Here is a 24,840-nt window from a genome sequence, read left to right as displayed (position 1 = left end):
AGGTGTTTTTTGAATTTAGAATTAAAAATATTTTTTGAGAAGGGTAATTAGGTTTATTCATTTGTTTCATTTTTTTAAAATGAGGTACAGGGGATTGAACCCAGGACCTCGTACATGCTATGTATGTGCTCTACCACTGAACTGTACCCTCTTCCCCAAGGCAAGTTTTCTTATCCATTATTCTGCAGTTTAGGAGTTCAAATAAATTGGTGTTGAAATCCAGATCTTTTGATCCTACTGCGGTTCTTTTCTTTATAATCTGCTGAAGGGGGGTGGGGAAAGCAGTTCCTTTGTTCATTTCTTTATTCAGCAGTGTTGAGCACTGACTTTGCATCAGGGTCTTGCTAGGTGCTTGGAAACAGTAAACAAGAGATGACCCTTCTGTGCAGGGGCAGGAAGCCTAGACCAAAAGCTGGGTAATGTGATTCGAGCTACGGTATCCATGTACAGACTCTGAGGACAAACTGTACCCCCGGCTTTGCTTGTGCTTCCCTTTCCTTCTGGCTGGTACACACCAGGTCACCACAACCCAGAGGCGCCCGAAGCCCACAGCACAGTATTTACCTCGATCTCCTCTCCCCTCTCTGCAGGGCCTGCAACATGAGCATCCCTGACTACGTGCAGTGTGCTGAGGAATACGAGACTCTCCCCGTGGTCTTCCAACCCGTGGGGATCATTTCAGACGACAATTTCTTTTGCATCTATAAACGAATCTCCTTGGTGAGCCAGATCAGCCCGTGCGGCTCCCAGTGGGCACTCTGTATCCACTACAGGCACCACTATGCGTTCGAGAATGCGTGGAGTGACTTCCAGACCCACCGCACGGTCGTGGGCCTTGTCACCATTACCGACTGCCTCTCGGCCAAGGCCTTCGAGAAGCTCCATGTGCAGAGGAGCTGTATGGCACCACGCTTAATGACTCTCAGCTCTTTGTCTTTGTGCTGCATGGGGAGGTAGCCGAGCAGCCGGGCACCGACGTGGCCTTCAAACTACGAGGACTGCAGGGTGGTGGAGAAGAGGATCAAGGACTTCACTGAGTCACTCTTCATCTTGCTCAAGTCCAAGTGGCTGGATGGGACCCCAACAAGTCTGGGGAAAGATCCCCCTCCTCTGCACCTTGTTTGAGAAGGAGGACTTCATGGGACTGGACACAGACAGCAGGTAAGTCTACCTGGAGGCCCGGCCACCCTGGCTGTGTGCCGGGTTCCTTCCCTACATCCAGGAAGGGATCAGCAAGGAAGAGGGCTGTCTTGTACCCAAGGGCGGAGGGAGGTGCAGCCCGACGGTTTACAGACATTTAAAAGTGAATCTGCCTTTGTTTCAGAGAGATCCTTTTAGGGTCAGTGTGGAGACTTCCTCCAGCTTTTCAGCCAGGACCCCTGGTGGGACCCCTGGAGTTGCTGTCCAATAGAGTAGCCACAGCCACTGATGCTATGAGCGCTGGGGAAGAGGCTGGTCTGAGCTGAGATGTGCTGTAGGTCAAATGCACATCAGACGCTGAGACTTGTCTAGTAAAAAGTATGTAAACTATCTTGTTACGTTCATATATTGATTACATGTCAAAATGATACTATTTTACATACAGCAGATTAAGTAAGATCTGTTCTTAAAATCAGTTTCTAGTATCTGTTTTTTGTTTGTTTGATTGGTTCTTTGTTTACCGTTTTAAATGTGGCAACTGAAGCTTTCTTTACATGGCTCTCATTTCAATTTTGTTAGGCAGCCTGTCCTGGGACATTCTCATCCCTTTGCTTATAGATGAGATGCTGATTCCCGAGAGGCCGAACGAGTCACTGGTTGTGCTGGGTCTGGAGCCGGTGTCTCCTGCCTCCCAGGCCCAGCACCTGCTGGGTTCAGGCCCTCTCTTCCTCCCCGACAGCCAGCATGCCAAGTTAGGAAATCAGAAACACCTCCAGGGAATTCCGGATGAACTCCTTATGCAGGGAAAGGCGTATCACGGAGTATGAGACAAAGCAGGGAAAGATTCATCCTCACTTTGTCCCTGTGATTAAGTCAACGGTCCCACTTTTGCCTTAGAAGTGCAGACGAGCTCTCCTGGGCTTACTACCCCCCACCTTCTGCTCTGTTTCCCCGTGTATCTATCATGCTTTCCCTCGGTCAGAAGAGGTGAGATGCCTTTGCCCAGAAGTCGTCCCCATTTGCTGGGGAGATTGAGGGAAGCTGTGCCCCCACGGCCAACGGCCTCGGGCCTTGAGTCTGGAGGGCACTCATGGCGGTACCACAGGTGACGGTCGGAGGACCTGGCACGTGCTGCCGGGCCTGCTGTGGAGGCAGTGCTCTGTGATTCTTGAACTTACCTAAGATCAAATCCTACTTTCTGGTTGTTGGTAAGTTGGAGGAGAAAATGCCAGAGAATTGATAAAAAGAAAGTCCAGACCAGCCCTGTGAGTGAGAGGCACACGGGGCCCGAGTCCCACTTGCGTGTGTTGCCTGGCGGGCTCTGGATGAATTTTCTGTTCCTCCCGGACATACCTCTATGACTTTAGTAAGGGGTGAGACATGTAGTGGCCATGATCTGTATTTGTCCTCGCAGGGCCCTGTGATCTACACGCCCGCACACCCTTCTGCTCTTTGGGGATGAGGTGGCAGGTTTAGGTGCTTGGGCACTGCTATGAGCACAGCTGCCAGCATAGGGCTACACCGAGGCTGGCTCCGTTCACCTCAAATGTCACCTCCTGCTGAGCCCCCAGGCGTTAGTCAAGGTAGCTGCATCAGTGCAACGTAAGCAGGGACCATGTTCTCCCCCTGGACAGACTGGTGGGTGAGCAGTGGAAGCCTGGAGTCCTGCCCAAGCCCCATGGCTAGTGCCTCCTCTTTGTCATAGGAGGCACTGGTGACATTTTTGCTCAGCAACTGTTTGGTTCTGAGTCTCCAGACCCACCAGAGAATGCCAGCTTGTTTTTGCCTTTTGAAGTCTGCCCTTGGGATTTGGCGGAGTAGCTGGATGTGTGCTTAGCCCATAGTGTTGACACTGTCACCATTGTTTACCCAGAACCTCATGTACCAGGCATGGCTCTCGGCATCAAAATACAGCAGCCAATTAAACTCCCTCCTGGTGGATCTGTCTGTTTTGGTACCATAAGGGCTTAGCCAGCATCTGAACGTCAGTGAGATAACGCGGCCAGTGAGCTCGGGTCAAGCACGTTCTCCTCCAGTCACTTTTACTCCATTGTTGCTTTTACTATTCCACAGTCATTAATTTTTAAAACAATGCTTTGGTGCAGGAGCAGAGACTAATTCTCTCCTGCTACTCTCGTTGGGAGTGAGTAAAACTGTCCAGCCTGTAATGCGACCACATTTTGTGGCTTAAAAGCTGCCTAGATGCATGTATGTGGAGTTTTGGTTAGGGGCACTGACGACGTTGGGATCCCCAAGCAGCGTCGCTCACCTCAGGCCCCTGCCTTCCCTGGAGCAGGAGGTGAGGGTGGGTCTCACCATCCCCGCGTTCCTGGCCTCACACACTCACGTAAATTCTTGTACTTGCTGTCAAAGTCAATCTTGTTCTTGTGTGTTTCTAATTTTCGCTTGTTCCTCTTTTCCTTTTTCTTTATTCCTTTTCCTCTTGTACCGTGCAGTTGCGTCTGAAAAGGTGGCTGTGCATATCCTGCATTGGAAATAGCTAGATCGCCCTCCGTGCTGTCTCCATTGCTTTAAGGAGCAGAAACATTTCAGCTGCCTTGATCCATGCATTATCTTAGTCATCTTGTTATTTTCTAATTTTTTGGAATATTGCTTTTTTAGCACATCACCCACTGGTGTTTGATACCTGTTAAAATCTTTGCTTTGAGGAACCTGTTTGGTCCTCCTTATATTTGGTGACAAATGCACCCTTATTCAATTAGTTTGATTGTTTTGAAGAAGTGAGATGCGAATTGATTTAGGCGGCTGTTGAGGGATTCTTTTCATGGAGTATTTAATCTTGTCAAGTCAAAGTCTGCAGCATCTTGCTCGATTCCTGCTTTTACACAAACGTGCTCAGCACGCGGTTCCTGGCTGTCTCTGTGTGACGTGCGTGACGGAGCTTCCTGACCGGCGGTCACTGGTGAGGAAGCAGCAGGCTCGGGGGTGAGCAGCTGCAGGGGACATTGTTGGAGGAATCAGTCACCGTTTGGTTATATTTTTTTTTTTGCATTCAACTTCCCCTTGCCATTTACTTTATTTTTCCTTCATAAAGGGGCAGAAGTGGGTCTAAAATCCATGCCACTCTTTTGTTCCCTTTACGAGGCTGGTTTTTCTGAGTACCAGGACAACATGGCCTTCTTCTAAGTAGCTGGCTCACATGGATCTGGTGGACACAGGGACTATTAAAGGGACCGTAGCTTCCTCTCTGCTCCAGCCAGTGGGCATTCAGAGCCGGGTCTGTGGTTTGCCTCAGCAGCCGTGCAGGCCTCCCTGCACCTGCCTTTACTTTTAACCCATGTTGGCATTAAAGAGCTGACTCCATGTTTGTTGCAGCTGACGTCCCCCACTGACGGCCGTGTCGTTATTTTGCGGTAGTGAGTCTCCAACCTCAAGTCAGCCATGAAGGAAGATGCTTTGGCCAATCTAAGACCTTGGATTCTCACCCCTACCCTTGTTCATCTCACCCAGGGGAAGGGTTTGGCCACAACCATCATGCTGATCATGAGGCCTTGTTTCTCCTTTCATGCTCTAGTCCAAATGTGGACACTTCATCCTTCACCGACTTGGTCTCGCTTGATACAGGCCAGACATTCTGAAAGAGTCCATCACATTCTCGGGGGGAACAGAACAGAAGTAAGTCTCGCAAGTAGAAGGAGTCTAGGCTGTCCGGGTTGGCAAATGCAGGCTGGGATCTGTGATTGGTGGGCTGTGCCCTGGACACTGGCCTTTCCCGTGGCTCACGAGCGCCCAGGGGTCTGAGTGAAGACAGCCTTGCTTGGGCTTCTCCATCCTCATCTGCTCAGTGGCAAGTGTGTCTGCTAATAGGAGCTCCAACAGACCTCGGGACCTTCAAAGCTCAGATCACGGGAGAACTTTGAGTCCCTTCTCCAGGGCCTCCTTTGTGAGAATCCAGTGCCTTCTGAGGTGACCGGTGGCAGGAGATGCCTCCCCCTCCAGGGAGCACCCTTCGGAGGACTGTGACTCAGTGCACCTTGCTGTGAGCTTGTGGGGATCCGGCCGTCGTCCCTGCAGAAACAGTCTTGAGATGGGCTTAGCGACGGAAATGACAGGACTAATATTCCAGGCCAGGGCTGGAGGGAGGGAACAGGGGAAATTGAATGTGACCTCAAACACCTAGGTGAGTGCTGGGTCTGTTACTAAAATGGGAAGCATGGGAGGTACCTTCCATAAATTGAATTCCAGAGTAAATCTTGGACATGAGGCATTTTTAAGATGCCATTTTTCGTCCAAGTTTGGACTTCATAGAGGCACTCGGGTCAATGAGCCTGGGGCTGAGTTGAAGGAGCCGGACTAGAGATACACGTTGGGAGTCGTCATTCTTAGCTGGTGTTCACAGCCGCGCATGTGAATTAGATCATCTTGAGAGCTGCAGACTGAGGCTGAGGGGGGGCAGGGCTGTGCCTGGGTTGGAGGAAAGCCCAGACCATGCAGCTTTCGTGTGTCAGTCAGCGGCGTTTGGGATTTTCAGGGCAATGTCATTTATCCTTAAGGGGCCGGGGGGTGGGCAGGGCCAGCCAGGAAGAAATCTGAAGGGAGGGTCGTGGCCACGTGTGTGTCTTGGGAAGTTGCAGAGTCTGCAGGGTCCGGGAGGGTAGACTCCTCAGAAGCTGGAGTTGGATTGGGGCGTGGGTTGAAGGTAGTCACACTAACATATCAGGGAGGGAAGAAGGCCTAGGGAGTCCCCGCTCTTCCTGACTCGCTTTCCAATGAACGGAAGGCAGACAGAGGATCTGAGGTGAGAAGTGATGGGCGCTGGGAGAGGAGCCAACCTGGAGAATGGTGCTTGAAAAATTCTGGAATAGTCTCCCTGCAAAATAGAGGTTAAAAAAATCCAGACTCTTAAGAACATTGATAGTGACTGGGGAGGAGGCAGTTGTTTTTCTGGCCTCCTAAGGGTAAGGCATGTATCCAGGGATACACAGAATATTCGGGCAGTCTATTCCGGGCATTTGGTACCGGGTAAACAGCACAAGTTTAAAGGGGGACAAGGGCAGCGGAGGGAAACTAGCCAGGCCCCGTGTCAGGTACCAGTCGGCCACCCTACTTGCGTGTTGCATTCACATCCATGCCTCCCAGGTGGGCGGTGGCAGCCCCCTTTTGCGGATTGGCAAGCCTTCTCAGAGGGGTTAAGTTATTGGTCCACTTAGAGGGTAGTAAATGCTGTAACAGGATTCAAGCAGGGTCTTGTCAGACTTCAAGGGCGTGTTTTCTCTACTAATTCCGGTACCTCACTGTTGTACGTGAAATGGTGAAGAGGGTCAGTTTTGGGGCCTTTCAGAAAAAGTACGATTTAAATGCCTCAGGACTGATTCACAAAGCTCTGTGTTCTTTGATTGTTCTGAAGCACCGCAGTGCTTTACGCCCCACAGAAGTAAGGTCTTACTCCTTTGACGATGAAGTGGTTGCAAATGATGTACAGGTGCAAAACCAGACTTAGCAGCTTCTGAAGTGAAACTTTCCAATTCTCCCTTGATAGACTTTCTTCTACGTGATGTAGCTGTGCTGCAGCATAGGCCTGAGCTGTCCGTATGGATTGTGGGTTTGATATCCAAATTTAGCATAAAACAGTCAGATGAAGAAAATCAACGTTCACAATTTATTTTTGGGTTTCATTAGACAAGATATACTATCAGGTAATGGCCCATATAGCTAATGAAATTGAGTACAGAACATTGAATTTCTTACTTCTTATTTAGAGTTTTCTTACTGCATAAGTTTGCCTGCTTTGGAACATCAGCTCCTCCACAAGGGCACTTGTCAGTTTGTTGGTGTGATTGCATTTACACAGTGAATGTAATCTGGGCTTCCTCAGCCCAAACTCTCCAGTGCAGGATCACGGGCTGTAGCCATCTCTTAGTCACGCAAAAACTTCTAAAATTATATGATGCCAGAAAAGAAAGAAGAGAGAGAGAGAGAGATTGCCTTTATCAAAATTCCTTTCAATTCTGACTGCAAAATGTTGTTGAGCAGCTCTGGTTTCCTTTGGATATGAATATATACATTTCTTTGCATGTAACCTGGGTTTTGGACTAGAACACCAAGTCCTTGCTTTCCGCAAGCCACAAAAATAGTAGCCAAATTGCACACATGTGAAATATTTTATTCTTTTTCTGAGAAAGAATCCTTGAATTTGGGACTTCAGGTGTTATTTTTGCTTTTTGCTTCTCCCACCCCTCTTGTAATATCTCACTCCTTCCCAAGTGGCCCCCAATAGGTCGTGGTCCCAAAGGAGCAAGCAAACACCCAGTTGGTCCCCATGCAGTGCTGCTATAGAGGGAGCCCTGCCAAGACCTAAAGGATATTATCAGAGAGGGCTTCCTGGAAGAAATGGGCTCTACATTCAGTTGTGAAGACAGAGTAAGGGTCAGCCAGTAGAAAGCATGAAGACTGTGGCTCATGTGGCAGAGCAGCCCGGGTAGAGGCCTGGAGGCTTGTGCGGTGGGGACTCGGGGAGAGTGCCATGTGTGGTCCAGGGTTGTGGGTGCCCCTGCTGGGGAGGACACTGGTGAGGGCCTGGGGTGGAGGGCTTTCGAAGAGCTTGGGTTTTACTAGAACTGACAGAGGAGGCAGTGAAGGGTGTCAGCAGGAAGTGACCCTCAGGAAAGGTACTTCTGGATTTGCTTCTGATATTCTACAGTAAGAAAGGTCGGGGCGGACGAGAGCAGGTCTGGCTGTCCCTTTGAGACCCACCCCATCATTCATTTATTCATAACATGCACACTTCTGAGTGTCTAGGGGAGAGAGTTTGGACCCACATTAGTAAGCAAAATACTCCTTGGGAGCTTAGCAGTGTCAGAAGTTGACTTAGCCTAGAATGTTCTAGGAACAGAGGAACAAATTGCGGAGTTTGGAAGGAGGGAAGGCTTCCTTGAGAAACAGTCAAAATGAGCCTGGAGGCAAGTGGGAAGTAGGAGCAGATCAGGGGGCCCCTGAGGTCACTGGGGACCTGGGTACTGAGGTGAGGATGGGCGAGCAGGTTCGGGGGTAGGGCTAGAACTCTACCAGGGAGCCGCTGAAGGGTTTGAAGTGGGGTGATGTAATCAAATTTATGCTTTGGGAAGGCTGCCTTGGCTCCGCGTGTGTTTGTGTGTGTGTGTGTTTGTGTAGCGGGGAAGGGGGGGGTTGCCAACAACTGGGGAGTGACATTAGAAGACCATTCACAGGCTGGGAGGCCACAAGTGGGAGAGGGTCGTTGGGGCTGCTTGGGGACGGCAGGGGCCGTGTGGATGCCGGATTTCCTTATGGGGAGGGCTTGTTAGCTGGGCCGCCCTTGCGGCGCCTTTTGGCTTGAAGAAAACAGATGGAGGCCGCCAGGTGGACTTTCCTCTTCTCTCCTTCCCTGCCTTGTGTGATGATCTTAGCTCAGCCAACATTTGGAAGAGAAGAGCTAAGTTCCAGGGTAGCCCAGGACTTTGTTGAGCTCGTCCGAGTGAGATCTGATAGGATTTATGTTTGTGTTCAGATCTGCATGTTCACTTAGCTAGAAACGTCCTATCTTTTGAATTTCCATAGGGGTTTTTACTCTTGATAAAGATTGCTTTCTTGGTGAGAGGAAATTGAATACAGCTGTTGTCTTTCTCAAAAAAATCATATCTTTTAAGAAATTTAATATTCAAAAAATAGGAATATTTAAAAATGATAAAGTAAGGCTTTGGTGTAGTTTCTTTGGTTTCCTAGTTAATGTGGACTTAGAGCCTTTGCATTACTTAATAGCACATCCTTGTCAGTATTTAAAGGGCTGTTAGCGCCCCAGGCCCCACCTCTCAAAACATCATTAAAGTTTGCTCTGAAATAGTGAGGTCATAAAAGTTTTGTTTGCAGAAGCCAAACACTTGGTTTATAATATAGCTCCATTTTTAAAATAATAATAGGTTCAAAATTAAGAAAGTGGAAGATAATTGAGTTTTTTAAAAGCTGAAACATAATCTTTCTTGTGCTAATGTTGAACTGGATATTTCGAAAATAAAAATCCTACTGTAATAACATCTACGTGGAATACATATATGCTTTCCCGTTTGAAAAATAAGTGCGCACTGGTTTTTGAAGTCAGGAGCATTCCAGCTCAGATACTGGCATTGATGGTTGCTGGTTTTCAATGGCAGAGCCTAAATTTGCCTTCTTAGCTTTTTTTTTTTTTTTTTTGTAGTGAGAGGGTTGAGTAGTGCTTTGCCAGCATGATTTTGGGGCAATTTGGGGGCAGATGTTGTGAACCAGCAGTGAGATATTTCCATGCATTTTATTTTCTGGACATCACCAAGGCACATGTGGGGTTTGTGCCTGCAGGCTGGGATGCTGTAGGACTCCCTGGTCCATCACAGTTTTGTCCTGGAGCAGCTCCGGTCAGTGAATGATTTTCTGTGGCTTCGAGGTAAGGTGGTCTGATGCACATGATCAGATGTGTAGTTAAAGTGCTATTACATGAAATAAGAGAAACCTAGAAACATGAGGGAGGAGAATTGGCTGAGCTGATATCGGTGGGGAGTCTTCTTAGGTGACTCCCTCCCCGTGATTCCTGCCAATATCCTCCCCAGCCCTGCACGGTAGTCCTGCCGAAGCAAGCATGCTCTTTGCTCAGAAACGGACTGAATTTCCTTGTGCCTCTGTTTGTTGGCTTTTTTTTTTAAAGCACATCTTGCCCTTTGCTTAAATGCCACCCCTGCTAGTCACATCTTACACTCATTCTTCTGGATGTCGTCCATATATAGCTGCTGAATGGATGAACTGAATGTAGTATCTCCATGTAGTGGAACATTATTCATACGTAAGGGTGAATAAAAAGGAAAAAAAAATAAAGGGGAAGATGAAAAAGGCCACCTGTCCTGGGAAGTCCACCCTGACTGCTCAACCCACCCTTTTCCATTTGAATCCCCACCCCTTATGCTCCACTCTAGTCTTTTTGATAGTACTTACCACCTTCTAATAAACTTTAACGTTTTCAAAAAAAAAAAAAAAAGAGAGAGATGCTGATACCCCTTCAACATCGAAAAGCCTTGATAATAGCACGTTAAGTGAAAGGAACCAGACATAAACGGCCACATATTGACTTCAGTGATCTGAAATGCGCAGAATAAGCAAATGCAGAGGCAGAGAGCAGGTGATGGTTGCAAGGGGCTGGGTGGAGGGGGATTAGGGAATGACTGATAGTGACAGGGGGTTTCTTCTGGGATAATGGAGTGTTCTGGAAATAGATGGTGGTGAGGGCTGCACAACCATGAGTGTGCAGAAGACTGCTGAGCGCTGTCTCTGGGAGTGCCTGTGGTTGGGGCGGCTTTATTTTGTTCTCACCCTGCAATGTGAACTGTCATCTTGTGCTGAGGCAGTTCTACTCCTGTGAGTGGTGAGGCTCAGACACTTTGCAGAGTCATGTTTCTTTTCTCCCCCTTGCTGAGTGTAGGCAAAAATTGTTTAAGCCTGAGAAAGTGCTCCATCTGCAGAAATATCTTTCAGTTTTGCATGGTGTAAAAATCTTGAGAGCTTTTTAATCGTTGATGACAGTCTGTGAGGGGAAACAGCCCTTGAAGCCTGGGTGTGACCTGGAAGAGCCGCGCTTCCCTCTCTGACCTGGGTGGGGATTTCACCGCCGTTCAGGCAGTGAAGGGCCCAGACCCGAGAGCGGAGTTGACAATCGTGAATATTTACTTGTATTCGCTGTTTCATCTTGGATATTAATTTCAAGCTGAGTCAGTTTGTGGCGGCAGCCTCATCCTACATCAGGAATTTATAGTATCTGCTCTTTGAAGTGGAGACCAGACAGACTTTTATTATTTAACAGTCTCCCTTAAATTGATATCTCAGATTCCTTTGTAAAAAGTAAAACAGCAGAAATACACACGTCCTTTAATGCCAGTCTGACCTGGATCGGGTTTAGTCTCTGTGCCTTAGTGGCCTTAACTGCGGGTGGGGAAGATGATAACAGTGCTTCCCTCAGAGGGCCTGGTGAGGGGGGAGTGAGAAGCACAAATTGAGGACTTACACGAGATGCTCATGAATGTCCGAAGTTAGTGCTCTCAGCCTGGTGAGGCCTCAGGAGCAGAGATGTCAGAACAGAGCATTCCTAGCCGGAGCTCGATCCGTGTTGGCAGCTGTTATGATCACTATCACCACTGTGGGTTATCAGGTAGTTTTAAGACTTGGTAATATGAATTCTTGAATAATGTTAAAAGACTAGACATCTCAGATCCAGTTTACATAGTTTTCAAGATTTCCTCTGAGAAATGGATGTTTTATTCCCCATCAGAAGTCTGAGTTGAGTCTCTAAAAAAATTCTGTATTCCTCCATCTTTTTGCTTTAATTCTCCATTTCTTAAAAAAAAAAGTTTTTAAATGGAGTTACTGGGGACTGAACTTAGGGCCGCATACATGTTAAGCACATATTCTCCCAAATGAGGTATAATCTCCCCCATAATTCTTTCTAAACTTTACTTTCTTAGTATTCAGAAGTTAGAGGCCTCTAATTCTTTTTCTGGAGACTTGTCCATGAACCTGTAAATCTATTATTAATGGACAAATCTTGGTTTATTAAAAAAATCAATAAAATATTCTGCAATCCATCCAAAAGAAAATGCTCATTGATTTAAATGTTTCTCCTTTATGGTGATTTCTACTTTCTGGTCTAGCTTAATTTATTAACAACCATCCTTATCATCATAATGACCAACCTCGCTCTGAGTGGACACCTGCCTAAGGCTAAAATGCTTTCCTCAAGTTTTACTTCATAGCAGGTGTTTGCGGGTAGGTATCAGTGTCTCATTTTTTGCAGCTGAGGGATTGAGAGATGGAGCAGCTTGTCCCAAATTACACACAGCTGGCAGTGGCTAGTTCAGTGCTGGAACCCTGGCTGCACAGGATGCATTTTTAATTGCTCCTGTAATCAGCCTCCCGTTGAGTGTTTTCCCGAAATCCTGTGACTCCATAAATGGCCAATTTTAGTGATCTCAGCCTGATGAGGACTTCAAAGGAGAGACACCAGTGAGAATGTGAGACAGAGTGGCATAAATTAAAATTGTACATTTTTACAAAAGTTTTATTCTCAGGTAATGACTTAAAAGTTAATTTTTTTTTAATTTTAGTGCTCTGTGAGCACTAAAAACAAAACATTAAAAATAATTATAGTGCAAAAGAGAAGTGGGCTTTGAAAGTCCAATCATTGCTAGTGATGTTACTTTCTTTTCTCTAGTGGCCCTTATTGACAGAAATACTTAGAAAGACTGAATTGGTTTTATGTAGTCTTAGTATGGAAGAAAAGATTGTCAGTGAATATTGTAAGTAAAATCATTACTCTTTCTTTCCTGATGATGAATAGGTAAGTTGTTTTTATGGCTTAAGTACATTTCCTCATTTGTGAAATTTGAGTAATATCGTTTTCCTTGTCTAACTGTGAGAGTTAGACGCCTTGTACACAAAGCACCCAAGGGGTGCTTAATAAAAATGTGCTGTCACAATGACAGGTATTTTAGAAGGATCAACTCTGAATACTAAAGGGGGTGGCTTATTTCTGATGCATATTCAATATGTATATATATGATATATATGAATATGGCTTAAAGTAACAAGGATTCATTTATTTTTTTTAGTGCACTATGAAGTTTTAATGAAATCTTTATCATTCTATTGAGACAGGGACTAGTTAAATTGCCTTAAGCAGACGACCTTGAAGATTATTTACACAGAATGTGTATTGTTACAACTCAGAATTCATGTTGCCGTGTAACATCCACTCAGATATTTAAATTCGTGGATTCTGACCAGATCCATTAAGTTTAGAAAAATCCACAATTATCATTTTCAGGGAATAATCTTCTGTCTTTTGTGATTAAAGAAAATTTTGATTTTTTTTCCTGCACTTTTAACAGGTTTAAAATATCAAAACATTGATTTGACATGTAACTTTTTTAATAGAATAAATCTCATGCTGTTTTAATATGTAAATAAATGTTTTTGTATTTCAACAAACTTTTACGATTTCCTGGCTCTTTGAGAAGTATTTTGCAAGATACTTAGATTACCTACTGTTGGAAAAATGCAGAAGTTATTTTATGATTATAGGCCTAGTAAAGATCTGTTGGTTTTTGCTACAGTGCAAGACATGAGGCCTAGGAGAGCTTTGCTGCCGATTGCCAGGAGGACAGATCCCAGGTCTCAGTCTCCCCTTCTGTAAACTGAAGAGGCTGGACTGGTTTCTTTCCTCCTCTAAGATGAGTTTCCATAAGCCTATGTCTTTTGTTTATATTCAGGAGTATTAGCAATATCAGATTAAATACTGAATACCCTTCCCTTACCCCAAAACAAAGTGCAGTATGTTCTACAGAAGCTTTTAGTTATCTGATTCTCGTTTCTGATCCTACAGGCAATTTTGTGTTGCATGTTTCCCGGTAACCTGGAAGGTCTTTTTAGCCATAGGTGGCTCTGTTGCACCTTCTTACCTTCTTAATTTTCCTGTTTGTTAAAGAAAGCTTAAACAACGTTATTTTATTTTGATTTCTTTGCTTAATGCTTCAGAATAGCACAGTCTCCATTATGTCTGTCTACCTGGAAAAATTATTCTCCTTATATCTTAGATTTATTCTGTCATCTCGCTGTGAACATCTCAGACTTGCTGTGCAAACAATGGCAAATTCGGACTTTTCTTCCAGTGCTAGAAACCAGTGAGCCGGGAATTTATAAAACAGCTAGAAGTGGCCTCTGGAGCACCTTAAAGCTGAAAAGTGTACTGGGTTCCCTGAGTATTGACCCCGCCGCTGTGTGTTAATTGGTGGTAGGAGATTTGGTACATATATGAAGGGGTGTAGTTTTTTGACTTGGCTTTGCGTGCACGCGCTGCCACTGAGCCACGTGAGCCTAAGTCAGTTTGTTCTGAGATTTCCCTCGTCTGTGAGATGGGGATGCTCATATCTGCTTTGTAGAATTGTGAGAATTAGTAATTATGTAAACTGTTTACCACAGTGGGTATGTCAAGAGGGCTCGTAAACTTTAGCTACTGTTTTGTGAGAAGCCATCATTTGATAGTCTTTGGCAATTACTAAGAAACAGGAAAATAAGGAAAGCTGGTTTTATGATGAAAGATATTTGAGGAGGTTCCATAGTTCCTATACCCATAATTTAGCATCAGCAAAGTCAGAACTGTTACACAGTCGCCCTGAACCAACGTTAAGCCACAGAATTTTTTGTTACTTCAAATATGTTGGGGCTTAAGGGGATCCAATACTTATACACATGTTGTCTCCAGCAGACAACTGAGAGATGACAGAAAAGAGTAAGCAGGCGATATATGTCTTCTTTTTTACTGATGAAGCCACGTACTCCATGAACTTCAGGGCTGTGGGAAAATGCGTGTCATTATACTGTGTCCCAGAAGTAGAGACTCACCCTGTCCCAGGTAACTCTGGGCCACAGCGAGCCTTCCCTTGAGAGGACCTGCCCCATCATGCACAGGGCTGTCCTGCCATGGAGCTGAGCATCCCGTGTGCTTCCCAAGTGTGGCCAGCACTGGAAGGAAAGGAACGGTTTCACATACCCTGCTTGTCTCTCCGGACTCACACCTCACCCTGTTAATGTGACGAGGGCTAGCTTTGAGCCATGGGTCTGTGGTGTGGAGAAGCACTCTCCGTGGCCAAGAGGAGTGGGGAGGAGGCGTCCCCTCCCTCAGTTTAAACAGGTGGTGGTATGGAACAGAAGGGTGCTCCCCAAGAGTTTATAAAAGGAGAAATAAGGATATTCTTTGGGACTTAGTCTAGAAAGGAAACACAGAAGATGATTAGAAAGGAGACTTGTAAATCACTTTAATATTAAGTTGACATTTGTTGAGCACCAATAATGTGCTACATTCTTTTCTGAGAGTTTTACAGAAATGAATCCTTCAATCTTCTCAACAATGGAGTAAGGAATGTTTGATTTTTATCCCAGGTTTACAGTGTGGAAACTGAGGCACACAGAGGGTAAGTTGGCCAAGGTCAGAGAGCTAGTAAGTGGCAGAGCTGGTATTTAAACTCTGGCTGTCTGGTTTTGAGGCTCCCAGGGATGGGCTTTGGGTGTTTAGAGGTATCTGCATCCCTGGATCTCTGTACATCTGTGCATCAGTAAGCCCAGAAAGGACAGAGAAAGGAGATTCACACAGTTGCTCACAGTCGTGTCTCGGCCACTGTCCATGAAGAGTGCACCGTGATTAGCGTTGTTTTCCAGGCAGTAGATCTTTTGGTATAACAGAAATTTAGTCCATTGAGTTAATCTAGAAATCCTTACTGCTCTGCTTCTGTCCATGTTTGCCATGTTACTGCCTGCCCGTGGTTAGGCCGTGGAGGAAAAACTGTACTCATGGTTGAACTCTGATATTTCAGTCTGGTTCATAGTTTCACATATTCTGTTACATTAATAAGTTAAGTTTCTGGTTTTCTTGCATCAGTGTCTCGTGTGTTTGGTTAATGTGAAACCAGTCCATGGGAGCCCAGGGGTGCTGACGGTATAATTTCTGAGCATGTTGTGGCACTTCTACACGTGCAGTCCTGACTGGAGGATGTCCGCCTTCCTCACTGATTTCTCCCAAGAGCAGGGTTCTATCCCATCCCTGGATGTGACGCTGGGAGCTCTGTGAGTAGGACAGTCAGCGGCCAATTCCACCAATCAGAAAATGATGAAGTACCCAGAAGTGGGTTTAATAGAAGAAAAGGGCTTCCAGGTAGTCCAATGGGCTGTTCGAGTCCATTTGGTGAAAAGCTGTTCACTGTCTGTGGTTGAGCTGATTCTTTGCTGTTGAAAAGTCTGGATTAGATGAAGGGATTTTAAAAAGCAGAAAGGAGTGATTTCAGGTGGTACGTCCACACCGGTGAGAAGTGATGGATGACCGCCTGTGTGAGGCATAGACAGAGTCTTACAAACTTCATAAAACAGCTTTAAAAGCTCTGCCATCTGTGTGCACTTCATAAGGGGTCCAGGCCATCACTGGTAACGCTGAGAGGGCAAATAACTGATGATGGCATAAAGGACACGGAGGCATCAAAAAGGTGTCAGTCATGTTCCCTTTTTAAAGAATGTGGCACAGTGTAATATATTTGAGCTGGTTTTTCACTGAACAATTTTTCGTGTTTTCTAGGTCTCCCAGCTCCTGAAGTTTCCACGCAGCTGCATGTCCCCTTGCTGCAGCTCTGTCAGCACTTGTCCTGGGCTGATGTGTTGTCACGGGGAGCAGGACGGTCAGAGTCCCTGGCTCCTCCGAGCTCCGTCTCCTCATCCCCAGTGCTGGGCTTCTCATCCATGTCTACTTAGAAGGGTTGCTGAGAACCACACGTGATGGTTGTCAGGGGTGATTTGTGGTTGTCCCTGTGTTTGACAAATAGTCAGTATTTGATAGAAACACATGTTTTATATTATAGTTCTGGCTTCTACATTGCAGTGGTTTTTAGTCTGCATTTTTTTATAACTTTTTGCTTATTTTTAAATAAGCACTTTTTTGGGGGGGGGAATTACTGGGGATTGAAGCCAGCACATTGTGCATGCTAAGCAGGTGCTCTACAACTGAGTAATACCCACCCTCCTTGTCTGCACTTAAAAATAAATACTGCAATACACAAAATAGCTATTAAACACCATCATGGGACCTATTTTCTGTATAGACAATTGAATACATATGCTATTTCAATAAGAATAAATGTTGGGACTTACCTTTCTCAATCTGTTTACTTGTTTAAAAACGATCATAGCTAGTGATAAACACGAGTCTTGGATACAGCACTTCTTAGGATCTGTTTTGACATCATGGGAAATTACATTCTACAGAGAAGGCAAATTGGGTCTCATTGATATTTGGATGATTTAGCAGATGATCAAGTCTTTCAAACTTGACAGTTTTGTATTTTAAATTAACTGCAAAGTTATCTTCTAGAAGTTGGAATTCCTAAGTTTGTGAAGTGCTCAGTAATTCAGTGTGTATGTGTTTGTGTCTGTGTGAACGTGTTTTTGTGTGATTTCAGGAAGGTAGAAATAAGTTCCATGTAGCCCTCTGATAACTTCCTCCTCCAGTTCAAGATGTAGGCATATATTTACACAAGTAAATTAATAATCTTTAGTCATTTGATATATTGGTGGGAATATGAGGTTCTCACACTTGTTTCAGAAGGGTTGGGGAGCATCAGGTTTGAAAACAGGAGGGGAAAGAGGCAGGGTGGCCCTTCACACTTTGTGCAGGATTTGAGGAACAGTAGCTTTCTTTTTTCTTTTATTCTAAAACAAACTGGCGCTGAATTGTAACATACTATGACTCAGAATTGCTTTTCTGATAAGATACAACTGCCTCAGAGTTTTCAAGGCAACATGAATGATGAAATCCGTTTTAGGAGTTATCTTTAAAGTAGTGTTAATTTTCAAGTAAAAGGCTATAGCCTGTTCTTTCTTCGAAGGGTAAAAGACGTTCTCATTGATCCAAGTGCATGATAAATGTGCTTAGTTTCTTTGGGGTTTTTTTCTTTTTTTTTAAGTGCTTGTTTCATTGTGGTTTGAATGAATGTTTAAAATTTCTGAATTTTGTTCTTTAGAACATGCTGATTTATCAGAACTGTTAAAAACCTGATTGATCTTTCGTCTTTGTTTGGAGGGGCACCCTTTTGATTACTGTTGTCTGTTAAAGAGGGAAATTCTTCCTCTAGCCTGCAGATCATTAAGTGAATGGTTTGCAGTGTGCCTTTAAAATTCTTTGAATGCTTTGAGCATGCTTGTCTAGTGAATTTTGAATTGACTCATAGTAATGACTTTGCTTTGATTCTGTGGCTTTTGCTCCTCTCCGCAAGAATTTGAATTCTCTGTTGCATTTTGTATACGTGTTCTTAACAGGGGAATAAATTTTACATTTTTTACAAAGGTGGGATTTCCTATCCCCTCTGAATGCCTTCTATAATTGATACAACAAAAATCTGTTATTGCAGTGCTTAATTATTTCATAAACTAATTTTTGGCTTAATCAGAAGCAATGAGAATGTGTGATAATAAAAAATATGAAAACCTTCCTTCCTTTGAAGAATAGAAATCAGGTGGTCAGGCTCACGCATGTTTTGTGCTTGACACACTTACTTTCATGTCATTGTGTATCATGATTCGGAGATGGAGTTGCTTCAGGTTTTATAGATTTTTGTTTTAAAATTTTTGTTGAATTCTTTCTCCAGGCTGATGTTTCCTGTTGGGTTTGTGGAAAGCGTAGAAGGGAAACAAATTCTTTCTTTTAATTTCAGGAGGCCTGAGTTGCTGATGAGAAAAGAGTTGAGGGTGGGCTGAGGAACAGAGTGACACTCCCTCTCCTCCCGGCTGAAACTGATGAACAATGAAATCAATTAAGTGTATCAGTATTTGACCAATAGAATTCAGCGAGCCCAAACTGGCAAGTTATGCCCAATGGAAAGTACTGAATTCACCTGCAGAATTAGGTGCTTTGCCAATTAGAAGCAGCTTAGAGCAATCAGAAAAATTAGTTCATATGATGAGATATAAAAGAATGTAATATCTTCTATTTCTGAAACTTTTCTTTGTTAAGTTGTGTAGAGCTAAAATTAAGTTTCAAGCGCCAGGAGTTAAGAGTCTGGGTGGTTCTGTGGGATCGTTATTCAGGGATGTGTCTAGATCCTGCTAGAGTAACTGAAGCTGACAGGAAAAGACCCAGAGCTAGGATTTGTTATCCTGGGGTGTCCTCCATAATGGTTCCATAACGGTTACATGTGGGAGCCCAAGATTAGGTTAGCAAATTGTAACAGACCCCAGCCGCCTGTCAATGTTCAGAAGAAAAATGTGTGCTTAGTAACTGCTTTGCAAGCAGGAGCATGTGCATCCTCACTCTTGTCTCCTTGCCTTAAAAAGCAGAGACAATGCTTTGCTTGCATAGTTGATGCTTTAGATAGCACTCTGCTCATTTCAAAGCAAGGACCCAGGCCCTCAGCTATAAAAGCTGGGCTTGTGTGCTTTTAGATAGTCTATTATCCCCAAAACAAGGACCTGGCTGGTCTCGTGGTCTGCTTTGTAATTCACATATCTAAAGAATGTATCTTATCCAGTCACCCCATGACTTCCCTAAAGATACACTAAGCCTTTGTACTCATTGTGGATTCTACAATCTCTGTCTCCTCCCGTCTTTCCACAAGTTCCTACTTACTATCACACAACTGTTAATGACTTTTTCCTTTCGTTATACACAGTAAATATAGGAGCATTTGAGAGGCTCGTGGAGTTGGCTCCCTACTCCTTCTCTTTTTCTGGACTTTTCCCACAGAGTCTTGAATAATCATTCCGTGTCGGTACGACTTCTGCCAGCCATAACCCACAGTTCCAGGTGAGAATGATGCAGGCTTTATCTCTCCTACCCAAGGGAGAGAGAGAAGAGAATTGAGATCTGCTCCCTTGTGGTCCCTTCTTTCCCCAGGGCCACTCCAGTTCACCTGCAGCCTTCTGGACTCTGCTGTCAGGGCCTCTGTCCCAGGACTGATTTCAGCCATTTTTTCCCTTGCCAATATTTCCTGTGCCTTTCAGAAGTTGGTCTCTTCTCTGCAATTCAACCCTGGCAGATGTGATGGTGGTCAGCGTGCTGGTGGGCAGTCACCTGGGGACTCCCAGGGGCCATGCTGATTCTCCTGAGTCTCTCATTCGGGGTTACAGAACTGTCGAGCACCGGAAGAAGCCCATTCACGTGAGGGCAGCGCAGCATTGCATCACTTTCATTTTATTTTTGAAATTTCAGTGGAGAAATTATTTGTAGCAAACTGTTCCAGTTTTTTGGCTGACTGCTTTCCTCACCACCATTTCCTTGTTGGATGTGGTGCTTGTTTTAAGAACCAGGTTTCTTCTCTGGTTATTTCTAGCAGGTGGGCTTGCCGAATCCTTGATCTGCATTTGAAGCAGAATGCTTCATCTTGATGTCAAACTGATTTTCTTCATTCTGAATATTTTGTATACACTCAGCAACTGTTTCAAGTGAACTGCTCTTGTCCAATTTCGGTTAACTCACATTTGCTGATCTCCTGCTTTCATGCTGAGGGCAGTTTCTTCTTCCTGTAATAAAAGTTAGCAATTTGCATCTACTATGGGAAGGTACTGGCCCGAGGTGCTTTTGTTCTTAACAGTTTTAATACAATTCACCCATTAAAATTTACACCGGTTTTTACTCTATGCCAAGAAATGTGCATCCCAGTCAATCTTAGAATATTTTCATCCTCCTAACAGGAAACCCTGTATGTATAAGCACTCATTCCCATCTTCCCCATCCACCCCCACCCCCAGGGAGCCACTCTTCTCTCTCTGTGGATTTGCCTGTGCTGGACATTTCATTTAAATCGAGTCAATTCATGTAAATGGAACCGTCTATTGTGACTGACTACTTTCACACTGAGTAACGTTTTCAATGTTTGTCCACGTTGTTGCCTGGGTCAGTACTCCATGCTTTGCTATTGCTGAATAATATTCCACTGTATGGCTGGGCCCCCCTGTTTACCCATTCATCAGGTGATAGGCATTTTGGTTGTTTCTTCTTTTTGGCTGTGATGAATAATGGCACCTTGATCATTCCTGTAGGAGTTTTTATGTGGACATTTGTTTTCAGTTCTCTTACGTGTGTGCCCACAGAGCAGAATTGCTGGGTCATTCAGAAACCAAATGTTCAACTCTCTGAGGTCCTGCCAGGCTGTTTTCCAAAGTAGCCACGCTGTGTTACATCTCACCAGCAAGGGCTGCTATCTCTGATTCCTGTGTGTCCTCATTAGTTCTTGTTATTCTTTTTTTAAATATAACCTTGTAGTGAGTGTGAAGCGGTTTCTCCTAGTGGTTTTGACATGATTTCCCTTACAGCTAATGATTTTGAACATCGTTTCATTGTGCTTATTGGCCATTTGTATATTTTCCTTGAAAAATACCGTTTCGGATCCTTTATTCATTTTTTAATTTAGTTGTCTTTTTTGTTGAATTGTAGGAGCTCTGTTTTATTTGGAGATACAAATTCCTAATCAGATAAATTATTTGAAAATATTTTCTCCTGAGTGTTGTTTTTTCACTTTCTGGATGGTGTCTTTTGAAGCGAAGTTTTAAATTTGATGAACTCAAATTTATCTCTGTTTTCTTTTTTCCTTGTTCTTTTGGGTCAATATTTAAAATCTGAAGTATTTGATTTAAAATTTACATATAAAATATCTTAATTCTTAGGACCGTCCTAGAAGACGGGTGCTGTTGTTGTCCCCAGTCTATGGATAGGAGGCTGAGATGCAGAAAATTTCACTGACTTATGAGTGTCAAAGCTACCCAGTGCTGTGGGAGTTCAGAGCATCATGATTGTCCCCAGCATCTATGCTCCTCACCACCATGCTCCACTACTGCCTGGAATCGTTAATGAAAAAGTCTTTCCTTTTTCGGTTTCTTGTTTGTTTGTTTTCTCATTGGGAACCTCATCTCCTCATTTTCCTTTCGGATATCAGTGTAGGTTTATTTTAGGTCTCATGTAGGCAGAAGCATTGCTATCAGTTAACTTCTTTATTACTCACTCTCCGGTGATCATTGTTGCTATTTGACCTAATCAAGTCATGCTTAAGTCTTTCCTGCTCATGACACTGAAAAGAGTCATGACTTACCGAATGCTCAGAGAAGAAAATAATTGATTGATTTTATTTTGCTACCCAATCAAACCAATCAAATAAAAACCCCGGTGTTGACACAGTTGGTAAGCCCTCCAGAATAGGGTCACTGTCTTCCTTGTGTTTCATTTGTTTGGTCACAGTGTCTGGATAGTGACTTGCTGTCCAGCAGTTTTGTGAGGATATGGTGCTCGTGAATCATTGTAAGGACAGAATTTTGACAACAGACTGTATTGGTCATTTCACGAGGGAAAAGATAATATAGAAATAGTGCTCAGATCTATTTTAAAATTAAGATTGGAATGTTGAGAAGAGTTCAAGAAACCATAAAAAGATCTTTTTCAATTATTTTAGATCTATCTTAGGCACATTATGATTACATAGCAGAGTAACTTATCAACTAGATTTGACAAGAGGCGTGTATTATTGATTATTTGTTTTATTTGAAATAGTCTACCTGGGAAAAAGTAATCAGTGCCCATAAATGAACAAATATGTTTGTATTTCTATGTAACATGGGAGCAGACTTCATATGTTTCTATATAATATATATGACTATGTGTTTTAATCTGTCTGTCAGTGTATTTATAGTTTTTCAGCAATGTTCTAACTTTAGAATTCTTCTAAGAAAATCACCCCCGATTCTAGTGCAGTTTGTACTGTGTATCCTGTCTTATGCATGGGATTCCACTGTCTCCTCAGTGAGGAATTTCCTCCCCTACTGAGGTAGTAGCAGAGTTAAAGGAACTGTGATTTCTAGGCCTTTGCTCTCCATGTGTTTGCATTTGGCTGTCAATCGCGATTTTCCCTTTCTTGAATTTTCATTGTTCAATTAGAATTTTTGAAAATAAGTGTTAATATGTTGTATTTGTCTCCCTAGAAACTTGATGTGTTTGTGCTTTTCATTTTTCAATTTCTTAAAAATGTAAATGCACTCTTGTTTTTAAGTAGTCCTTTTTCACTAGATATTTGTTTACCTCTTTATAGTTAAAATACATTTTTCCAATGAATGAATCGGTGTGCATGTTTTAAAAGATACCTTACTTTTTATTTTCCTTATTATAACAATTATATTCATTCTAGAGAATTTAAAAAATAAGGATAAACACAGTAATAACTTAAAAATGGCCTCTAATCTCACCTAGAGATACAGTTGTAAAGTTTCAAATTGAGAATTACAAGTCCTCTCATGTTGTTCTTCTTTTTCAAGATCGTTTTGGTTACTGAGACCCTCGAATTCCCATATGAATTATAAGAGCAGCTAATCAGTTTTTGCAGAGGAGCCCACTGGGATTGTGATCGAGACCACGTAGAATATACGGATCACTCTGGGGAGCACTGCCATTCCAAGAGCACTGTCTTCTGATCCAGGAATGTACGTGGCGTGTCTGTCCAGGTATTTAGGCCTTCTTTAATTTTTTTTCAGCAATGCTTTGAGTTTACAGAATATTATTTTACTTTTTTTCTTTGCCTTTATACTGAGGACAAGTGTGCAAGGTACCGGGATCAGAAGTGTATTTTAGCCCCGCCCCTTGCTGCCAACATGGTCGCTGCGCTCTTGCTTTGCCTTGTGTACAATCTTGCACAAAATAGGACCTCAGTAACTCTCTCTTGAATGAATGATTATATGATTGAAGGATGATGCTTGAGAGTCCTTGTGATGATTTTTTCCTCCAGCCTTTCCCCAATTCTTAACTATGCCCTTTCTCTTCCTAAACTCCAGCCTGATTTTCAACCTGCCTGTGACATTGATTTTCCCTGTCTGTAGACTCTTCCTTTCACTGGTTCACGATAATGTTACATGTGGGCTTTGGAAACTTGCTAGATGTCAAGAAAGAGCAAATCCATTGCATGCTAGTATTTTTACAGTGTGGTATTTTTTATCGATTGAAATTAAATCAGGCTGACCCCCTGAGCCCTCCCGTGAGCTCTTTTCACTTTCCTACATCTGATACTGCTCTGGTTGCTACATGTGCCCTTCCCCCAGCCTTGGTTTTTGGGTTGAGTAAGTCATCATCAGTGGACCCCTCTCTTTAAAAGATGAAGAGAACATTGTCTCCTTCTCCCTGGTTGGGGACTTGGATGAGATGAGATACCAGATAAAGAATGGAGCTCCACCTCATTCTGACCCCCGCTCTTTCCGTTCCGTTCTCCAGAGGAAAAGAGTACAATTCAACAGTATAAAGATTGATTGTGAGCTAATGAGATAGACAAGACAACCGAAAATTTATTAAATATCCTTTCATGCCAGAAACAAATGTATTATACACACAAAAAGCACATAAAGCACGGTAGTACTGTGGTTACAAACATGGGTCTGAGATCGAGTCCTGCTCTGGAGTGACCAGTCCTGTGAGATGGAGAACTGGTAGGTCGGCTTAGGCTCTCCAGGACTGGTTTTCTGTCCTGCAGAGATGGGGCTCGCTAGGCTTCCCTCCCCCTTAGAGGTGCTGTGGGGTGTAACTGTCACGCGTGCACAACTGCTCGTTCCTCGTAAGTGCAGGATAGCATAGATTTTGCGGTGATGGCTTTATGACCGCCCCGTGTAGACTCTCAGTGCTCCAAAGGGATGCCTTGTGGTTTGGAGATGGGATTCTCATTTCTGTAAATACCCAAGGATTGTGGTATTGGGCCCTGCTGATTTGAATCTATTCTTTAGAAAGTACATATTGTAGATATATTTTTCAAGCATGTGTGCTTTATTTCTTTTATTATTTATAGTTCTACCCTCTCATCTCTTGGTGTGACTTTTCATGGAATCCAGGAAACAGTCCTAACCTACCTGCCTCTTAACTCTTCTCCGTGGTGGTTTTCTTCCCTGACTAGAAGAGGGTTTTGCACAGGAAATTTTATTTGTTCCCCTTTTCCTGGAGTCTCTCTTTCGGTCTGCCCATCTCTCACCTGTTCATCTGTCCATTTATCTACCCACTCATTCTTCTGACATGTTCCAAAAAGCATTTCAGGCAGCTTACAGAAGAACAGATACCAAATAAACAGGTTAGAAAATTGGGCCAAGTTCAAACTGTGAGGCTAGGAGGCGAGCCTGTGTGATGGTTGCAGCCATGAGACACACGCCTCTGCCCTGTGACTT

The 24,840-nt window shown here is 43.8% G+C and overlaps 1 long non-coding RNA gene across 1 annotated transcript in view; it reads left to right on the top strand.

Annotated features, from left to right (window-relative positions):
* The window catches only part of LOC135321511 (uncharacterized), a 210,406-nt gene that overhangs the window by 153,201 nt on the left and 32,365 nt on the right, over positions 1 to 24,840 (top strand). Inside the window, exon 3 of the long non-coding RNA XR_010381343.1 lies at positions 22,960 to 23,145. This is a non-coding gene — a long non-coding RNA (uncharacterized LOC135321511). The remainder of the gene's footprint in view (positions 1 to 22,959; positions 23,146 to 24,840) is intronic.

The sequence above is a fragment of the Camelus dromedarius genome, chromosome 6 (genome assembly GCF_036321535.1).
Source record: "Camelus dromedarius isolate mCamDro1 chromosome 6, mCamDro1.pat, whole genome shotgun sequence".
Classification (NCBI taxonomy): domain Eukaryota; kingdom Metazoa; phylum Chordata; class Mammalia; order Artiodactyla; family Camelidae; genus Camelus; species Camelus dromedarius.
The sequence above is the reverse complement of the archived record's forward strand: the minus strand, read 5'-3'. Positions and strand labels throughout refer to the sequence as shown.